The sequence below is a fragment of the Lepidochelys kempii genome, chromosome 18, assembly GCF_965140285.1.
Source record: "Lepidochelys kempii isolate rLepKem1 chromosome 18, rLepKem1.hap1, whole genome shotgun sequence".
Classification (NCBI taxonomy): Eukaryota; Metazoa; Chordata; order Testudines; family Cheloniidae; genus Lepidochelys; species Lepidochelys kempii.
In genome coordinates this window covers 16000906-16022515 of record NC_136397.1, presented here as the reverse complement: position 1 = coordinate 16022515, position 21610 = coordinate 16000906, and positions in this window count along the sequence as shown.

The window sequence follows — 21610 nt, the reverse complement described above, 5'->3', positions numbered from 1 at the left end:
CCTCAGTCGATCTCAAAGCGCTTTACAAAGGAGAGAATGTCTCATGAGCAATTTTACAGATTGGGAAACTGAGGCACAGACGTCCAGCTAAACGTTTTCAGACGTGTCCACTAGAGGTGCTGCCCTCTCCCACCTCTAACTGAAACCCCTGGGAGCTGTAGGTGCTCAGCCCTTCTCAAAATCGAGCTCACTGTCTTAAGTTGGGCACCTAAAGGTAGAGGTACTGAAAAATCAGTGGATACGTATAAAAAAAAAAGTTGTCCAAAGGGACTTGCCCAAGGTCAGTCAGTGAGTCAGTGGCAGAGCCACTCAGGTGCTCTGACTCCCAGTTGGGGGCCTTACATAACCATATTACCTTACCATCAATTAGTGAGGGGCCAAAACCAAAACCCCGGACCTAAACAGCCTGGAAAGTGGGGGAAATTCAGATCCAGACAGAAACTGACAGCCACCTGCTGCTAGAACAAGCTGAAAGAACTGCCCTCTCCCCTGAGATGCTGATGCCCCTGCGCTTCTGAACCACCAGGAAGGCCTGGAGAATGTCTCTTTCCATTAGGGGCATAAGGCTTTGCATTAAAGTGCAGCAAGACGCTGAGAATGGACAATAAAGGCAGATGAATGATGAGCAGGTGCTGACCAGAATGAAGATTGCTAAGCCCCTAGCTCTGCTCCCTGTCCTGTTCAAGCTTGTGGTTCCTGTTTTCTAAATGTGCTGGGGAATTTTCCCGGCCCCCCAGCAGTAAAAGGTCCCAAGTAAATGGATCCAGCTGCCAAGATACTGAGTGCTGTGGGCCACAGCTTTCGTTTCAACATGAAACCAAGTGAAACGTGACAGATCTGAGCCTGAGACTCAAAGCCAAAAAGCAGTGGAGAAGGCCCTGTGGGGTCTCCGCTGTAGAGCTCATCTGATACTGACCTCTCTCCCTCAGGGGAAATTCAGACATTTCAAAATTTGCTTTCATTCCAAATTGGAACCAAGAGTTGGAATTGCAAGATTTCTCACGGAATGCAAATTCTGAAAAATTCTGATTCTCAGACGTGAACTGTTTTGCTTTGCGCAAGTCAATAGGTTACAATGCTCTGTAAAATGTTGAAATATGCTCCTGTATCTAATATTAAAACTATAATATAACATTACATTATTACGATATAATATACAAGTCAAAGTGTCAAAACAAAACATTTTTACCTTATGAAAACAAAACGTTTTGATGTTACTAAATCAAAACAGTTCATTTTGACGCTTCCCCATTAAAGTGGTGGTCAAAATCAACACATTTCCACAAAAACTTGCAATTTTGACAAAACCGCATTTTTGGGGGGGGGGGGAATTTTTGCACTGAAAATTTTTCAGCCAGCTCTATTCGATAGCACAAGTTCACGCTGTGTGATGGGAAACTGCTATACTGTGGTACGGAGGCTTTTCAGGTGAGGGCTAGCTCCAGGTAGGCACATGCTTGTCTAGATGTCAGGGCTGTGCTGCTTTAACTCTACTACATATGGCTTTGAATAAGGTTTTTTCATTACAATTTTAGGGAAAAGATCTTGGTTTTTTAAAACCCAACTTTTTTTTTTTAACCAAAACCCAAATATTTTACCCCAAAATATTTGGGTTTGGGTTTCCCACAAAAAGCCATTTTTCATCCCCAAAAATGTTTTGATGAAATGTTTCAATCAGATCTAGTCGACATCAAGAAATCGGCTGTAATCCAAGAAATCAGCTGTAAAGAGACATCAAAGATGGACACATCCATCATTCATGACCAAAGAAGACAGCTCACTTATGGCATGGAAAGGGCAGAAGCTGCAGTTGTGTGCTCCTGTATTCAAGCGGGCAAATCCGTGGTAGAAGGACAGATACGAGCACAATCAGGTAAATCAGTGCAAAACCAAAGTGGCCGTTGGCATGCATGGATATATGTATGCCTTTTATTTTCTGTGTCCTGCAACTTTAACTCTCTGAAGACTACTGTCTGTAGAGAGAAGAGCTACGCCAGCATCCAGGTCACAGAGCACACACAGATACTGCGCTCTCTCATGGAGACTGTCTTTTTGTGTGGGTTGCTTTGATTAATCTAAAACGAAAGGCTAGTTTATTGAAAGCTCTTTGGGACAGACACTTTTTTAATTACTATTACAGCGGCCATTGGGGCTCTGATCTGGTTGCTACTGCAACACAAATGATAAATACTGATCATTCAGACTGAAATTTTCTCATTGCACATGGAGAATGTCTGAGCACCATACCTAGAGCTGCTCGAGATTTTTCCATCCAAGCCAAATTCCAATGAAAACTGGCAGATTGAAAACCCAGCAAGTTTAATAGGAAACAATTTTTTCCCCGGAAAAACCATATTTGCATTTTTTGCCAATCAAAAACGGGAAACCAAAACGCCAAAATGTTTCAGTCACAGTGTTCAGGTTTGGCACACAAAAAATAACGCACCTTCTGAAAACCCAACACGTTTACCTGAAAGCCCTACAGGTTTTTAATAAACTAAAAATGGGTTTAGGAAGCCAAACATTTTGCCGGTTTTGCTTTCGGTTTTTCGTCAGGAAAAAAAAAAACGACCAAAAATGGTGGGAAGTTTTGACAAAAATGGCAGATTTTCCACCCCAAAATTCCCCCCCAAACAATAGTTGACCTTTCCCCTCAGTTCCAATAATGACCCAGTGGCCCCTGTGTCCTTCCTTTTGTACCTGCCTCCTCCTGAGCCTGGCTGCAGAACAGCTGGTTCAGAGCACAGTGGCTGAGACGGAGCAGACTCCTTCAATTTGTGGAGCCAGCTAGATCCACCACTCGCTGGGCAGGTGGCCATAAAGCTGTTTAGGGGTCAGGCTGCAGACGCTGTCATGCCATCTCCCTATCACAGAGGAAACAGCTCCCGCAGAAGGATAAAGGGCCTAGATATGCGACAGATCCCTCGTCAGCCGGCAGAGGGGGCAGAGGGGGCAGGTGGCTTAGCTTCTGTTTTGTAGCATTTGAGAATGAATGAGAGGGCCCTGAGGGTGTCCTGAGCTACTCAGTAGCCAGCGTTTTGGTCTAAACCACTTCATTCCCTGCTTTAGACTCTCCCAAACCGCACTGCTCACTGGGGGCGATATTAAACTCTAAAGCCTCCTGTTGATCCTTGGCCCATGGGGTAAATTTCACCGAGGATCTGGAAGCAGCCACGTCATCACCGAATCTACCTCTGGAGCAGCTGGCTCGGCCCCAATCCCCACCTGCACTCCCCCCCCAGTGGGACTTTACCCCACCCCCCCACACTCAGATCGACACGGGTTTTTTAATGGCTAACTGGCACAACTCGGTCACAACACACACCTCGTAACAAATAAAGGTGCCACACAGGGGAGCGGTCCTCTAGGCCTATCAGAACTTAATGTGGAGCGTTTAATAGATCATGATCAGTCCGATATATCAGTCTAGAATCTATCCACATGTGTATTGTGCAGGGGCTGCGGTGGGAGATAAGAGGAACGGGGCAGACTTTTATTGTTAGAGTTTAGCAGATCAGTGAGGCCTGGTCAATAAAGATAAGCTTGGTTGATAAGAATTTGGTTCAGAGCTGATCTCTACGGTTTGGAGGCAGGTTATCCCATAACTGCCCTCTGGAGTGTCTGGTGCTGGCCACGGTCAGTGACAAATACTGGGCGAGATGGACCTCGGGTCCGAGCCAGTCTTCCTGGGAGACTGTAGATGTTTCCCTCAATACAGTTGCAGGTCTTGGGCATTTTCACTCTTGGTTTTCTCCCTCTCAATTTTATGGGTGTGGTTGCAATTCTGTCATCCCCCACCCCCCCATCCCCCATATCACCTAATTTCATTCTAGACCAGTGGTTCTTAAGCTGAGGCCCACAGACCACTGGTGAACCCTGGAGAATCCAGAGCTGCCGGAATAGCTTCTCTCACCCTGGTGAGGCTTTTCTAGATGTTCTTCCCAGTCTTAACTGACCAGCTAAACTTTTAGGGCCAGACTCTCAGGGCCGGATCATCAGCTATCCACTGACTTCAGTGGATCTGTGGCCATTGACACCACTGTATACCCGAATGTAAATCAAGCCTCTTTGCACAGCTCGTTTCATCTCAGCCATTTCTAGCCAGTAGGAATAGCCTGCACACACACACACATCCACACACAGGAGCCCCTCCCTCCAGCTTAGCCCTGATGCTTGCACTCTGAGAACGAATTAACTCCTCAGCTGCTGGATTTATCTAGCAGTGCTGGTACTGGTCACCGAGTCTGCATCTGTTTGCAAAGCAGATGATTTCACGCACTTTCCGGCGATGGGGATTATCTGGCCCTGAGGACGTCGCACACAGCTGGAGTGGCCCCATTGCCCCAAAGCAGCTCTTCTCTCATAGATTCCCTGCCAGCCAAAGGCGGGTGGGCAGGGCTCACTGGGCAGTTACATGGCGATAACGCAGAGTTATCAAGGAGACCCAATTTGGTTGAACGTGTCTTGGGTGCTTTCCAAATCCTGATCCTTCAGGGAGCTGGGATGAGTCAGCCAGGCAGGCTGGGAGGAGGGGAGATTTCCTGCAGTGTGTCTCAGTGTAGATCGCCCCCATTTCGGTAAATGAGTAAATGTTATTTCTCACAGTCGTGGCCCTCTGCCTGCAACCACCACACGTGCCAGGAGAGAGTTTCCTTTCAGCCGGGAAGTGTCGCGGTTTAGACTGACATGGCTCCATATTTCATATGCCGTGCAGATACTGAGGGCTCCAGCAGCTACACGGTTATTTCCATTTGTTCACATACCCACTGGACGGAATCAGAACTGTTCAATCGTGTATCATAGGTCTTATACTGCTGGCAGCTAATGGAGATTCTCAAGTGGGAAGGGCCTGTGTTTGCGGGGGCAGGAGGATCAGAAGTCGCTACCTGTAATTGTGCACCTCCTTTGTGCGCACTGTTACTGCAGTTGTGTGTGCAAGTTGGACGTTTGCCTTTTGTCGCTGCCCATTTGCATGCACAAATAACTCATTTGCATACTCCGCTGTGGTAGACGCACGCAGAAATCACCCACCTTACTGCAAGCGTACCCAACATTTTGAAAACAACTCACACCTGCCGGGCGTGACTCCACCCACATTTACACTAGGGTAGACTGGGAGTAACTCCATCACAGGCAATGGAGTTATTAACCAGGGTAAAACTCATGTGAGATCAGAACCTGGCCACGCTTGTCCGAGCATCCTTATAGCAAAAGCACCCTTTAGGAGCCCTCTAGTCTCTGGAACACTCAACCTGAACATTGCAGTATCCATTTCAGAGCATGTCAGCTGTAATCGTTTTAGGTTTGGGTCAGTTTTTGGAGTCAATAGGACAAATCTTGTGCTGACCTAGGCCCAGTGCAACTTCGCTGAACTCAATAGGATTGCACCCGGTGCAAGTGAGGGGGAAGTTTGGCTCTATTCTGCACAGCCGCTGCCTGATTATCTTTCAGAATCACATTTGCTCGGGGTTAGAGTCTGCTGCCCTGCTTATGATGAGCAGAACCTCACGCTGAAAGGAGCCCCATTGAAATCAATCAGTCTCTGACTGACTGCAGGCAGCCTGTCTGCACTGTTGGCTCCTGATAATAGAACAAACCGGGCAGTTTGCATCCCAAAAATACCACTGGTGTGTCGTGCGCAGAAACAAGCAATCAGAGCCTTACGGGAACGCCATGGGTTGCAACACTGGCCCTCCCGCTGCTCTTCCCACAAGGCAAGATCTGGAGATAAGGTTTTGCAAGTGCCGAGCACGTTCCTGCAATATCCTTAGCAAATCGCATCCCATTGATCTGCAAAAATGACTGCGAGCCAAACTCAATTTCTTCTTAATGGATTTCTGGTGGAGTGAAATGTTCCAGCAGAAAGAGACCTGCCAGGAGCTCACCCAGGCCTGCGACACTGTTGGCACCCACAGGCCCTGCAGCAAATATGCCCCCATATGTCTCTGGGCTCTCAGAGGGAGAGGCGCTCGCTCAGTGGTTAAAGCAGCCTGAAACGGGAACAGGTGTATTTCTTATCGGTATTGCAGTAGCGGCTAGGGGGCCCGGTCACAGCTCCTGGCATCACACAAAACAAAATCATGGCCCCTGCCCTGAGAACCTCACAAATAGGAAGAGAATCTCGCACGGCATCAACCAAGGAGGAAGAGGAGTTGGGAGGCAGCCCTGCCCCCACAAGCCAGAGAGAGGAGAAGGATCTAGTGCCCCCCTCGCACTAGACCAATGCTCTGCGCGGCCAGTTCCCTGCCTCCCTCTGTTGGGGAGGAGAACCTGGCCCACTAGACCAGATGGATGCCTCCGTTCGCAGATGTGGAGGGACCAGACTGAACTAAAGCAGGCCCTTAATTAGATGCTGGATCACTGAGATCAAGTGGCCCCCTTTTCTCTCCATGCGGCTGGTCCTGAGGTCCTTGGACACCCAGAACGAGATTGGGCCTCATGTGCATCACAAGAATGATGCATGTTAGGTCACCAGGCTAGAAGGGCTGTCTTCCACCCCTGCTGGGCCCCAGCAGGAGGACAGAGGGCAATGTGAACTCTCTCCTCCTTCCACCACTGCTCTCCAGAGGCCCACCATTAGGCAAAAGGTCATCTGGCCATTGAGTTGGGTTTTCCCACCAGGAGACAAGCCCTTCTGTATATGGGGAGGCTGGAGTTCAGCAAAGCGCTCTGGAGAGAAGGAGAGTTCATTGTTCTCGTCTTCCTTGGCAAACAGAAAACAAAGGGCTTTGGTAGGAACTGTTCACACACCTCCAGGGCTGAGACCCATAGGAAGGCAGCAAGCTCACCCTGCTGCCATCTATAATGTACCTGTTTCATGACCTGCCAGCCTGAGGCTTTCCACGAGCACTGCATTCACTTAGAGCAGTGGTTCTCATCTGCCACGACTCCTCTCTTCTCATCTAGCCAGGACCCCCGTCCCAATTAGTGACATGCGAAGGGCAGGGTGGGTGCGATACCCCGATACCTGTCGAGGTCCTGACCCCCTGGGTGAGAACATAGTACTCAGAGAACTAAATAAAAACAAAATCCCAAGCCCTGAATGGCAATGACTTTCCTCACCCCATTTACCAGCCCCTGGAGGAATCACACTGGCCAGGGGAGAGGAGGTTGGAGGACGGTTTAGAAATACTAAGAACCTTCTCTGTAGCACATGTAGGGAGTAACCTTGCCCGGTGGGTCCCCCTCCCCAGAGCCTGGCTCATCTCACCCCAGAACTTAGACAGCCCAGCAGGAGGAGACAGATCTGAAAGAAGGGGGAAGCCATGTGGGGGCGGGCTGGAGAGGTAACAAGAAAAGCGGAGGACTGGGGAAGGAGCGTCCAGCTCTAGCATCAATGGGATGTTTTCAAAGCACCTCACGAAAAGCACCTGCAGCCAGTGGCTACTATCGCCCTCCGGCTGAACCCACCATGCCCAGGAAACAGCCTTCTCCTCCTGATAGAGCATCGATGCACTTTATAGCGTTATGAATGGCGCCTTGGTGCAATCGTGATGGTGCCCTAGAAATGCATGGCACACAGCCTGGCCATGAAGCCAGCTCACTAATTCCAGTGGGAGCAGGAACAGGCTCACAGTCCATCAGAGAATGCCATGGAGGAGGTGTCTGATGAGTGGGCTATCTGTACCCAGGGAAGTCTGTGGGATAAGGAGGGACATAGAAATGATCCGGTGTTCTAGGCACAGGACGCAGACCAAGAACCCTGGAGTTCCAATCCCACCTTGAACATTAACTCACTCTGTGGCTGTGAGGAACTCACTTAGCTTCTCTGCCTTGCTTTCTCCTATTTCCCCCTCACCCACCACCCCCGCCATTCCCCCTAAAGGAGCTGCTAATGGCCACTGTCAGAGACAGGATACCCGACGAGACAGACCTGTCTGATGGGGTGACAGCCCATGTCCCTAGGGGAAGAGTAATGTTCCTCCCAGAGCTGCTGAGAAGAGCCACTGATCAATGTTTCTAATGTGCATTGAAAGATGTGGTGGAAGCGTTAAGTGTTCCCGGCTTCTGCTGGGGGTGAAGGTGTGGGGGAGGCGGGGGGGGGGGGGCGGGATGACTCAGATTGCTTATTTGGGGATTGGTTTTTCAAATGTCTCCTTCTTGGAAAAGCCAGTCTCCAGAGAGAGACAGGATTCCACGCCCTTTCCCCAGCACTGTGGGCCTGCAGAGTCCACATCTGGCACGGGTAGAGGGGCCTGCTGATGAACTAAGGTCCCCTCGTGCCTGGCGCTGCACTCAGCCTCCACACCCATGGAAGCCAGCACCCCACCCCCCGCGGACCCCCAGCTGAGCACTCCCATCAGACCGAATCAGCAAAGAGCAAGGCCTCCTCCTTGAGGCATAAAGGGACAACTCCCTAGCCTGGGGTTGCATCCCGCCTGAGCCTGCTCCCCCCTACCCCCCCCCAGCACATCCTCTCCTGGCCCCCAAGCACCCTCCCCTGTCGCCCTTCCCCAGGAGACACGGCGCTGGAGTTAACCCCTTACCAACTGGGTGAGCTGTGGTGGTTTTGCTCAAGCTCTGCATTCCGATGAGCCACCGCTGCGATTTTCATGAGGCCCTTTCAAAGAGGGTTAATAAGTCCTGTGCCAATTTTAAGAATCCATGTCCAAGAAAATTTGGAAAATGTGAAAACAGCTTGGCAGATACATGTTACAGCCTCTGGTGTCCCAGCGCAAGCGTCATCAGCGGAGAGTGGGATGCAGATGTGCGGTACGGTGGGGATGACAGCTGGAGTTTGTCTGTCTACAGAGACCCTGGCTTGAGCAAAATTCTTTGGCTTCCCCTTGAAATAATCATAATAAAACAACTCTGGCTTGTAAACTAGCACATAGAAAAGCAATTCGATCCCAAGATATATAAAAACCAGTTAAGCGGGGGGGTTGTATGTGAGTTTCCCACACACACACACTGTTCCAACCAGTATGCCTCAGCCCTGATCTCAAGGAACCACTGCTACAGAGTTGACTATCTGTAACCCATTCAGTCCCTGGGCTTCTCTTCTGAGACTGCCGACAAAAGAGGTAGCTGCCCGGGTGGTTTTTGATTTTTGTTTGCTGTGGACACATATCTATTCAGAACAAGACCTGATCAACCAGCTAGTTTTTGACTGCCCCCAAAACTGACATCAGATGGTGATGACTTCTGGATACTACCCACCCGATGACTGGAAAATGGAAGGCTGGGACCCGTTAGCCATCCCCACCCCAAATTAGCCAGTCCCCAAACACAAATGAGTTGTATTCAAAACTAAATGCGGGGTGTGAGGAATACCAGAGGCTATGCAAACCAGGTGACGGCTAAAGAAACCGGAGCCGAGAAAGAAACACATTGGGTGACATGGGGATGTGCAGAGCCACCCAAAGGAGAATGAAACATTAAGAAATGGAAGTGTACATCAGCTGGAGATGTCACAAAAGAAAACTAGGATCTTGTCTGGGTTACAGAGGAAAATCAGAGGAGGACTGGGAGGAAGTGGCTATCAGAAGGGGCTAGTGGAGAAAGATCAAAAGATCCAGGATCAGGGAGGGGCTGGATAGTTATGGGGGAGCTGCCAAATTTTAGTAGTTCCAAGCCTGCTTTTTGGATCTGATCCTTTGGTCACTGAAATCGATGGGAGTTTTGCCATTGCCTTTAATGAGCGGAGCCACGCAGTGTTACAGGTGAAGTGTGCACTATAAATGGGGGGGGGGGGTGCGCACACGCAGCCCATTACATGGAGTTCATCTCCGGCTGGAACAACCCAGCTAATCCCCACTCTGGCTGCTGCTCTGGCCCTTCTGGCCCTTCCCTCTGTTTCTCCTGTGTCTGAACATGCCAGGCCTTCCGCCCCCATTTTTTCCTTTGTGACTGTTTGTTTTAAAGATCAAGGTCTGCTGGGCAATGAGGGAAGCTTTCCCAAAGCCAAGAAGGGCTGGCAGTTAAAGATAAGCACTCCCCACCTCCTAATAAATACTGCGTGCCATAAAAAAAGGCCTTGAGAACTCCCCCTAGGGCAGATGATATCATCAGGCATATGCAGGGCAGGGAGGTGGGAAAGGGGAAAGAATGGCAGAGCCTGGTTATTACATCTCTCCTCTGTATTGCATAAGGTAATTGCCATACTTAGATACTAAGGTGATAAGTGCTATTGAAAAATCTAAGACGGGGAGAATTGAAGATCAGCTGTAGAAACCTGCAGCTATAGCTGCATAGTGGCCAGACTTCACAGGGCATCTGAAGTAGAAGCCACCAGAGTATAGGTATCATCAGGTCATGTGCCTCGGTACCTTCTGTCTTGCTCAGTGGTTCTCTATGATCCAGAGGCCACTGGAGGGGTGGAGGGAATGGTCCATGTGCTCCTTCTCATACATGGTGGTCTGCAGGATGGACACCATGGAGAATCGCTGCTCTAGGTTAGATAGGGGTCTGGAGATAAATAAAGGAGACCACACGTGGCTTAGGTGAGCCACGTCCCAACGTGGATTTATCCTTGTCCTGTGCATCCCCACTGCGGGACATCAAATGGTGCTAGTCTCCCATGAACAGATGGCTGCCGTCATTATAAGGAGGGATTGTTCCCCCCTCAAGCAGGATTCTGGGGATGTTACAGGTGTGTGGGTCCCATGGAGGCACAGAGACTTTGTATGGAACAATTAAACCAAAAACGATGGAACTCAGCCATGAGAGCCTTCTGCAAGCTGCAGCCAGTCCCAGTTGATTCTGCCGTCTGCAGTCCAGAGCCCTGCTCTCCAAAGTGGGACAGGATCTTTAGCCTTTCCAGACACACCTTGCACACAACGGGTCTGTCCAGTGTGACCGGAACAAACCTGGGGACCAATATCACTGCTTCCGGGGGGGCAGGGGGGAGTTGTGCAGCTGTGGATGAAGAGAGTTTGGGGGAGCGCTGGGCTGCTGACCTGTTTCCCCAGCCCAGGAAGGATTTCAGGCCACGCCGCTGTCTCTTTCAGGCCTTTCCCTCAGGGCAGGGTTTGTTAATTCCAACAAAAAACTCCCAAAGTAACACCAAGCGAAGCTACTCCCCTGACCAATCAATGCTCTGCCTGCACCACTCCCTCTGCTGAAGTCACGGGACTCCTGCAGCTCCCCTCCAACTGAGTTTTCTCAGCCATCTATAGGGGTCTTCACCTGCTCCCTCCCCAGCTGGGATCAATGCTCAAACGGGGCTGGTTGGCCCCAAGCCCCACGGCCCCCATAGAGGCAGGCCACCCTGTTTCAGGGACATACGTACACAGAAACAGCAGTGTGAGAGATAAGGGGCAAACAGGGCCTGTCTCTCTTTTCATGTCTCTTATAAATCTACTCGGTTCAGAGACAGGCCTGAGCAGCACAGTTCAGCTCCAGATCTCGATTCCAAACCCCACAGAGTTAGAGGCATTCAGATCCAGGGCTTTGGTACAAACCAGTACAGAGGTAGGTTCTGGTGGCCTGGCCCAAAGCCCACTGGCGTGGGAGGAAAGACTCCTCTTAACAAAGTTCATGAGTAGGCAGCAGGTGTAACTGGAGGCAGAATCCAGGCCACTCCATTCTGCAGATTCTGTTCAGCTCCTTGTTGTCCCAGTTTCCAATGGCCATTTGACCAGATCTGGGCCCAGACCAAACCCCAGGTGTTACAGCATTTACCATCTCAGCTCGCCCCCTTATGGCAAGACCCAGCAGTGCAGCGCTCTGCCGCAGTTCCCCATTTACAGTCTTCGGCCTATTCCCACGCTAGAGGTGATTTGGCCAAGTCACTTGAGTGATCTCCAGCATATCCAGGTCTAGCTGTAACCGACCAGGCCCTGTGCTAGGCTAATCCCAACTGGCCTCTTCAAAGTCCCTTCACCCAGCAAGGTTTAAGCCCCAGAGTACCCTCTCTGGGTGACTTGGATAGCTGCATTTGCAGAAAAGGCCAGTCAAAATAGTGAGCAGCCAATTAGCTGACAGCCATGCAGCCATAGCCATGTAAAGAATGTTAGCTGGATAAAGCCTCTCTGTTGATAATTAATTGTCCCCCTGTTTAGGAACAATGCGGGGCAAAATAGGGATAACATTTCTGATAGTGAAACGGGGAAGACAGCTATCAAAATGCCTCCGTTAATGAGTCTAAGTAACCCAGGCCGATGCTGAATGCGCAAAAGTCATGGAGGAAATGGAAGGAATTTCCCTTATTAGCCAAGCTCCTAGGGTCTCTAATATTGTGCTAGGAGAATAGATTCTTCTTTTCTTACTGCCTGCTGCTTCCCTGAGTTCAGTTAAATGTCAGCTCAGCATCAACAAAGTGCAAATTACCAGAGGGCGTGTAGCTCTTTCAGTCCCACTAAACCTATCAACAGGGATTTAATAGTGTATCCCTCAGGCTGGCTTGGATTGGGGTAAATCCCTGTTGGGGACGCCACATCCCATTTCAAATGAGGGAGGAGGGGGCACGAGACAGATTCTCAGGCTGGTGCAGGAAGAGGGGGCGGGAAAAGAGACACATGCTTCTCCCCTCTCCAGGGAAACCTGTGACTGTCTAGTGCAAGCAGGGCTGTGATTCAGCGGGAATTGCCTCGCAAAAGACATGGGAACAAGTCAACCCTGACTAGAGGCAGGTAAGTCCTGCGCACATTCAGGAGAGTATAACACAATTTTAAAAAACCATGTTGCTGAAGGCTCAAAGGGTGAATTTCACCTCACTAAAACCAAAGGAGCTGCAAATGATGTAAGGCTCAAATGTGGCAAAGGTCATGGGCTGAGGGAATCCCCGGTTTGCTCCCTCCTCTATGCGACACAGCGACGCTTCTCTCAAGTAACCACCCAAGGGATTGACAAATAGGCTCCAGAGGGTGGGCTTGAACGAAAGGCTGAAGAAAATCGTACCTGCTTCCCTATCGCCCGGAGCTAGTTGGGAGGAAAAATCCATATTCTTGTGTGAGGTGCTCAGATACTGGGAACCTGGGCCAAAATTTTCAAAACTGACTAGTGATTTTGGGTTCTCAACTTGAGACACCTTAAAGGAGCCTGAATCTCAGAAAGTGGGTGGCTCAGCATGACCTGAAAACCAGGCCCCTTTCAAATGGCTCCATTTGGGACTCCAGAATCCCCAGTTATTTTTGAGAATCTTCATGGTTGATCTACCGTCAAGTCGTTTAAGGCAGGAAGTTGCCAACGGAAGTCAGGTCCTTTGTGTAGTGCAGAGGGGCGGAGAGCATCCTTGGGTTTCAATTTTTGTTCTCGGTTAATGGTGGAGTCAACTCCGTGGATTTGGTGCATGGACCGCAGCGGAACTGAGAGCAGAGTCTGGCCTGTTCGCTTTTATCGTTTTCTTTTCTCCACCTGCTTTTTCAATGGCCCACTAAATTAGGTCTCTTGCTGGCAGCAAAAAAACTGGATGGGCCATGGAGACTTGGTCTCTTCCAGCTCAGGTCTGAGGATCCCGGGGCAGGGTGGTGTTGCCCATAGAGAGAGGGGTGCACCGGGAGACCTACAGGACTCCTGTCTCCAAGTGACATCAAACTGTTTTGCTACACAGCACGGCAGCACACAGTGCAACCTGCCTTCTGGAGCCAAATCCCACGGGGATTCAAATCGTCCTTGGCTCGCTTCCAAGATGCTTTCCCCTTGATCAAATGGAGCTGGCCAACGAACCCAGAAGAGGGAAAACACCAGGAGCAAACCCCACCCCCACCCTAGTTGAGCTTTTACCTTTCCCATAAAGACCCCTCTGACGAGCGATGGGGTGACCGCTTCTGTTTTTCTGGAGCGCACTGCCGCGTTTCGGCCATGCACTTGGCCAGGCAGCCTCCTGCCCCCTAAATTCCACTCAACGTGAAGGGTTGCACAGGCTACAGGTTTGCCCTCATCGCTGGGGGATGTTTTTCAGATGGCCTGAAGTTAACACGGATCCAGCAATTTTATCACCACGGAGCCTCTTCCGCCAGGTTAGTAAATGCCTCCCACCCCAGGGCCAGTCACATATTTTGTTTTGTTTTTTAAAAGCATTCTTGGACATCAGGAATCTTGGTGCAAGCTACTATATGAGACTATTGTCTGATTATTATCAGCCTCTCTGTCTTTGTCACACCAAACACCGGAGTACCTGGGCACCCTCCATCTCTTTCTCCTCCTCTTCCTCCTCCTCATTATTTGTATTTGCAATTGCTCCTAGCAGCCCCAGCCACAGACCAGGTCCCCCTGGTGCTAGGCACTGACCCAGCACAGACCAAAACCCCACCCGTGCCCCAAAGACCCTACAATCTAAGTCTAAGACAAGACACAACCGATAGATATAGACAGGGAAACAATGAGACAACATTGGACAGGACATGTGGGGCCTCAGGACACCAGCAGCCTTGGAGTTGCAGGACCAGATCCTCAGCTTCGCCTGGCTCGTTTGACTTGGAGCTCTGGGGTTTTCCCCAGCTGAGGACCTGGCCCAGAACTCCCCTTTCTGAGAGCATCCGGTGTTGGGGATGGTGAAAATCAAAGCCTCCCATCTCTGAAGCTCTGCAGGAATAAGCCCAGGCTGTTTTCTGCAGAAGAGTCCAGCCACCGCTGGGCAGGGCTGAGCGGGGGAGCCAGAGAGAAGGGAACAGACTCCGTGCTAGATGTGAATCAGAACCCTAAAATAGTGGTCACCTGTGGGGCAGGTGCCTGCAGGCCTGCATGTCCCGCTGAGAGCTGAGAGCCCGTGGCGACATCTGGAAGCAGGGCTATTGTGTGAAAATTCTGCTGGCTCAGCACCCGGCCCCCCCTACTCCACACACAGGCTGGAAAGCAGGAGCCAGGCAGCCTGCCGAGCAGCCAAGCCCCAAGCTTGTTAATAAAAGCGCACAATTTAGAGCAGCCTGGGGTAGTTCTCAGGGGGCAAGAGAGGCTCCAGGCAATAGTTTGTCTCACCAGGAGAGTGAAATGCACTGGGCAGGGTATTGATACACTTATTTTGCTATTGTGCCTAGAAAGGAAACCCACTGGTTCCCTGCTGGTGGTTTTAAACTAATTATGTTCCCTTTAAAGCAGGGAAATTCAAAGAAACTTTATTTAATGGGAAGGTTGGTGGCACTTTTCAATTGCCACCAAAGTGCCAAGCCATTTATGTTTGCAGCCCCTACCTAAACCCTCCCTCTGATTACTTTATTTTAATCACCTCCATCCCTTTGTTTGTGGGTCTATCCGCAAGTTTGGAACCAGATCCCCCTCCCCCTGACAGGGAGTTAAAGTTGGGACTGGACTGGGTGTTTATTTTTCTTTTAATCAATTATTTTAGATTGATTGCTATGATCTATTTATTTTGACCACAGCAGTTTCCAGAATGCACTTGGCACGGTCTTCAGTCCCCCCCGGACAGTATGGAATCAGAACTGCTCACATGTGTCTTCCGCCCTATAGCGCTAGTGGCCCTTCTCTGGCTCACATCAACTTTGAGAGCAGGGGGGTTCCAGTGCGATCTCTGTTGCCACCACAAAGTTCCAAGTAGCCAAAGCTCGCAGTGAAGTGACAACCATGAAGTTCTAGATGGCCGCAGAGTTGTTACACTATTGTATTGCTCTTCAGCCATGAGGTACAAGATCTGACTAGATGGTGCTATTTAAAAGCAACCCAACTGGTCAGCGGACTATGAGGAGATGCACAGGGAAGTTCTTTGAAGACACTGAGTGGTAATAGCACCCCCTGGACAGAGGGTAAGGAGGAACTCCTGGAACACACTGATTCTTCGTCTGCATTGACTGTGGATGGGTGTGCTGGTCTTACATAGGTGGAGAACAACTGGATGGGGTTGGACTAGATGTGCCTTAACTGGACTTCTCCATTGCTTGCTTCTGTCATTTTGTGGAAACAAGCCTGAGCCATCAGCCTTTCACCTCTAGAGAGCTGGGTTCAAATCCTCTTTCAGGTCCTAGGGAGTGGATTTAACTCGTACTCCAGCCCTTAATGGACATTTGGCCACATGGGACAACAACCACCATCCAGGAAGGCATGATAGGGCCTGTCTGTATGCACAAGGCCTAGCACTGGAATAACAGGGCAGTGCACCTAGTCACAAATCAGTGACAGCCGTCGTGGGGAAGCTCCCATAGCCTCCACCCATGCTTTGCGCTGCTTTGGTCAGCCCTATCAAACTCTCCGGTTCATGATCACCCCCCAAAGTGGCGTCAATTTTTCCTCTTCGGGCAAACCGGCAAAGGTCCAGAAACATGGCCAGGAAGGCGAGTCACAAAGAGAAACTGGGGACCAGCAACCGTTGACTGATTGGGCCTTGGAACGCTGAGCGGGAGCACGTGTTGGACAGAGAAGATGCTGAGATCTCGTTCCCATGAGAACACATTTCCACACTGCAGTGCTCCCCCACCACCCCACCTTACTTGTCTCTCTCTGCCCCTCTTAATTGGTTTGCAACTGCTAAATTTTTGGCTCTGTGCTCAAGCCACAGGCTGGCTCCTGTAGACCTGGCCTAACCCAAGAGTTCACGTAGGGAGCTCAGATCATTTAACTCCTCTTCCTCGCCATAGCAGCAACGCCCCACTGGGCCCTCCATTGTCTCCCTCTCCCCTGCTCCAAGCACCTGGAGACCTTCTTGTAAAAACTTCATTTGTTGGGGGAAAGCTTTGATTAAAACAGCCAGGCAGGGGGCTCCACTCTCCCCCGAGTCAATATTGGTTTTAGAACAGATGGGGGTAAGGAGGGAGGGGGGAGAGAAAAAGAGAGATGCCGGCAGCCCAAGAGGGGCCATTGAAAGCATCAGTGTTTTCGCAATGTGTGGATGCCTCTGTCCTAACTGCTCGGGGAATGGCAGGAGGCCCTTAGCAGCGCAGCAGAGATCAAAGTGGGCCAGACGTGGCGAGGTGGAGCCGCTCTGTGTGTCGCAGACCTTGAGGAACAAAAGCATCAAAGGAAATCAGATGAAACTAATTGAAGTGCTTTAACATTAAATAATGAGGGGGAGCCTTTCATGACATGCCAGCTTCTTCCCGTCAAGATCGAGGGACATGCTTCCAAGAAAACCCAAGCGGCGAAAAACACCACACACAAACCGGCCAAATAATTAAGGCTGGGCAGCGGCTTGTGCCCGCCCAGAACACAGATCCCTTTGCTTTCCCCATTGAGAAGCCAGTGACTGAGCAGTGTAACTCAGAGAAGACTCTAAGCACGACTCCTTCTCCCAGTTCACTCATGCTTCCTGGAAAGGGGATGCTCACCCCACCCAGCGTCCTGATCCAAACAGGGGAAGCCTCAGTGCAGGGTGGAACTCTGCAGCTATGGGTCAGCCTGGTGAGAAACCCCTCAAGAAATGGGAACCTGAGCTACTGTTATTACTGTTGCTTATTTGTATTGCAGGACCACCTGGCGATCCCAACTGGCCACATGGACAGTCCCTGCCCCACAGAGCTTACAGTCTCCACATCTAAACCCAGCTTAGAGTCTCCATATCTAAACCTAGCTGCTTTTTCAGGCGTGGGTGCATGTGGACTCCTGTCACATGCCTCCCCCTGTGTTTGTTAATCCTAGCTGGAGGGCAGCATTTCTTATGGCAACAGGCAAGATTCCAGTTGGTGTAAAGAGACCCAGTTCCATCATGTCTTATGGCTGTGCCATATGGTGCAGGACTGGTTCCGGGCAGCAAGACATGGGCAACTGAAGACAGCTTGGAGGGGGTGGGCATTTGCTGGTTTGCTTAGTGGGCAGAAGTCGTAGATCCTGTCTGGATCACTTACATCCTGGGCCCTGATGGTATCCAAGGTACCATGGCATTTTTTGCAAAGCCTCTGCTACAGTTGTTATTGCCCAGTGGAACTTGCCTTCTGTGTCCATTCTCTTGGGCCAGGGAGTCACTTTGTGGGGAACCAGGAAGGAAAACACCAATAAACTTTGGCGAGAACTCACCAGTTGCATCACCCTGTCAAGCCACCCAGCCAGGCACAGGAAGCCCATCACCATGACATCTGGTGAGGAGCAGTCAGTGCATAAAGGTTTCCCAGGTGTGGAGATATTACAAGCCCTTCCTCGGTGCTGCTGTCATCTGCCCCCTGCACAGAGCAGATATGAACAGGAACCATGAGCCGAGCTCCCACAACATTCTGGCCCCAGTCATGGGCTCTGTGGGGGAGGTTAGCTCCAGGGTCTCCTGGTAGAGTTGCACCAGGCAGCGGGTTCCAGCTCTGTCTGCAAGCATTTGTTCATGGCAGCTTGGCTGTTCTAAAGGGATTTCTGTCTGACTGCTCTGTTGGCTCTGTGGTAATAGGGCATTACGCCAGGAGACTCCCAACTTGCACCGAAATTACTGCTGGATGCAACTGTTGCAGTCATGTGTAACATGTTCTGAGTTTGTGGGGCTCAGTTCAGGGGACAATTCTTTCACAATGCAGGTTGGGGTGAATATGAGAGGCAGCTGCCATCATGACCCCTGTTGGAAACAACCATGATTGCAATTACACCTAATGTCTTCTTATGAACAGCTCAATCAGACATGGGCTAAATGCTTCACAGAGGAGACTGCTTGCACCCCAGGCCCGCTAAGCCTCAAGGTCCCAATCCATCTACCGCAGAAAGCAATGGCAAAACTCCAGCTGACGTCAGCGGGATCCTGGCATTTGCAAAACAAAGCTGACTGATGCTGTTTTTGATTATCAGGATTCAAAATGAAATCTGACCTCCAGAGGCACCCAGGATGACCCCAGCAGCAATTAATATTAACCCAGTGCCGCTACCGGCTAGCAAAGGGAAAGCTTAGCAAACGGGAGCTGTGCTGGAGGAAAGGGTTAGAGGAGAGAAACAACAGAGGAAGACAACTTCAGGGGAAGATCTCAGGTTGGGGCTTGTTTAGTTTCTTTACTCATTGTACCAGGCAGAAGCGAGCATGGAGACTAATTTTGGTTTGTCTTTATTCTGGCTGAGGTTTAAGAGTAGTGGATTGTGATTACCATCCACCTAAGCAAAAGGCAACCCTGCTTTTCCTTCCTATTCCCTGAAAATGGAGGGTAAGCAATGAAGCAGGATCAACCCCGGGAGTCTATGCCAGGGACCCTCGATTTAGGATGGGGTGATAAACCCTTTCCTCCCAAGGATCAGCCCAATGCATTCTGCAAAACAGACCATTCCACCCTCCCCAAAGCCACGTCCAGTTACTGCCCTGGAAAATAAAAAAGAGAACGAAGCAATGATAGAATCCAGCAAAACCTGGCCAAATGTCTTTGTTAGCTGTTGGCTAAACCAGATTGTGGGCCCGATGAAAGGAACCTACACGAAGACAATTAGACTAAATTATGTCCAGTTACAGAAGACAAGTTAACAGCAAAATGTGGGGCAGGCCGACTCCAGCCAGGCTCAGTGTCTGGCTTACCCTATCGCTGTCACTCATACATCACAGATCAAGGGCAGCCCCTGTAGGCTGTTTTAAACTAGGACCAGCAGGAGGTTGGGCTAATGAGTAAAATCTGAACATTCCTCAAATTTCCCATCCATCCCAGGGCAAGGGGAAGGCTGAGGGAGCTGGAACAAAAGCATCTCTCTCTGGTGTGCGATAGGTCCTAGCAGGAACAAAATGCTTTTTGCTGATACATAGGCGGCGCTTAGATTGGGCTGAAAGAATTCCAGGGCCAGATCCTCAGAGGGTGCAATTTGGCATAGCCAATCCGGCATTGGTTGACGATGCTTTGAAATGACAATATTCCGGGGGGGAAGGAGACACGAAAAACTCCCCTGCACACGTATCCCCGGCCCTCAATCATGACTGTAATGAAAACTGAGCAAATAATTAAGAGGCAATATGGTTGTAGCAGCATGCCATGGTGATGGAAGGTATATCCGCCAAGACTTTCTTGTCTGAGTAACCCAGGAAACGAGCCGTGGCCTGTCAAAACCTGAGGTGCTGTGGATCCCGGGCAGAGGCAAGGGGCTATTCGGGGCAATATCAGGCCTTTTCAGCATCTCTGAAAGCGGCCCCGGCCCCCTACTAGGGCATTATTCTTCTGAACATGACTTACTCCAGGGAGAGATTTGTTCAAAGCCAGAGCCTAAGCCATGACAAAACCAATAAATAAATCTCAGCCACCTATTTGGGTTTCTTTAAAGGGGAGGGAGTAAGGTAATTAAAAGACATCAAAGAGCTGGCCAAAAAACCCCCAACCCAGCATTTTAGAAAGGAAGGGAAAAACCTAGCCACTTTGGATCAATGAAGTCACATAAAAACATGAGCATCTAACCCTAACCGTACACAGTGCTGAGGGTCCTTGACTCCCCCACTCTGCCAAAACTAGACTCAAGATTTCCAAAGGTGACTAGAGATTTTGGGGGCCTGATCTGAGGCTCCTTAAAAGTGCCTCTAAGCACCAGCCCCCTGAGCACCCAGGCTGGTCTCCAGGTGAGCACACCTAAACTCGAGGCACCTGTGGAAAATCTTGGCCTAGGTTTGTTTGCCCCAAGTTTGTCAGTGTTGCTACTGTCAGTTCAGTTCCACTTTTTGGCAGCCGTGACAGGGCCGTGGTGTAGACAAGACTCCTGGGGTTGTCATCAGCTTGTTGTCTCACTGTATTCAGAGCAGGTCTAAATGACATAGCGGTAAACAGGCTGTCAGCTGTCAACACCCTGAGTGGGACAGGCAAAAGTACCTCAGTGATTTAGGTGCACAAATCCCACTGACTTTCAATGGGGCTTGTGCTTCTAAGTCACTTTGGCTCTTTTCAAAATGCCGTCCTTTCCCTACACTCACACGCCCGACTTGGCTACCTCGGGCACAGCTGAACTCCTGGTAGCAACAGTGGGAGATTTTGGGAAAGGTACCTAGTGTAGACAAGGCCTCACTGATCTGAGAGCAGACGTAAGTCAGCAACTCACCGGAGACACTCAGCACCTGGCAGAGTCAGGCTGCAAATGAGCCAGGATAATTCAGAAGGAGTTACCGCGTTGAATTGAACTGATCTTTGATAGAAAGGTAGGTAATTAATGTTTCCTTTCTGTTAGGTACTCAGATACACACCCGAGAGAGAGAGAGAGAGAGAGAGAGAGAGAGAGAAGTCATTCTAATGTGGCTTTTGACCAATATAGATAGGATTGTTATTATTTCTAGAGGCCCCAGCCAAGAACGGGGCGCATTGCTGCCTAAGGTGCTTGTGCTGCCTAAGGTGTTATAGGCTAAACAGACAAGACAGTCGAAGGGTGGGAGGGGGAACAGGCAAACAGAGAAGTGAAGGGGCTTGCCAAGGCCACAGGTCATGGCATTGCTGGACAGCATTTGTGCTTGGGAAGTACCAGCGGAAGGGACCCATGAAAACTGTCCAAACCCAGTCAAGCTGACATTCACTTTTGAATTCAAACAAATATCGGAGGAAAATGTCTCCCTCTTTGCTCGGCACTAAGTGAGCGAAGGCTTTGTGCGTCTAGTGCCATCTCCAACACAGGCAGCCGTCCTGAGCCCCGCTGTTCCGGAGTCTTTCTTTTTGTGCCTGGCAGGCCAGCTTCCATCTCTTTTTGTGACATTCCCGGGCCGAGGTCCCACTAGCAGTCAAACTAACATCTGCTTTACATGGAAGCTGCTACGCTGAAACTCACGGCAATGCCGCAAAGAAAGGCCTGGCATTAGTTCAACAGTTGCCCCCACTTTAGGATTTCCCTCTGGGCAGGGATGGCTCTGGGGCAAATATTTCTTTAGCCAGCA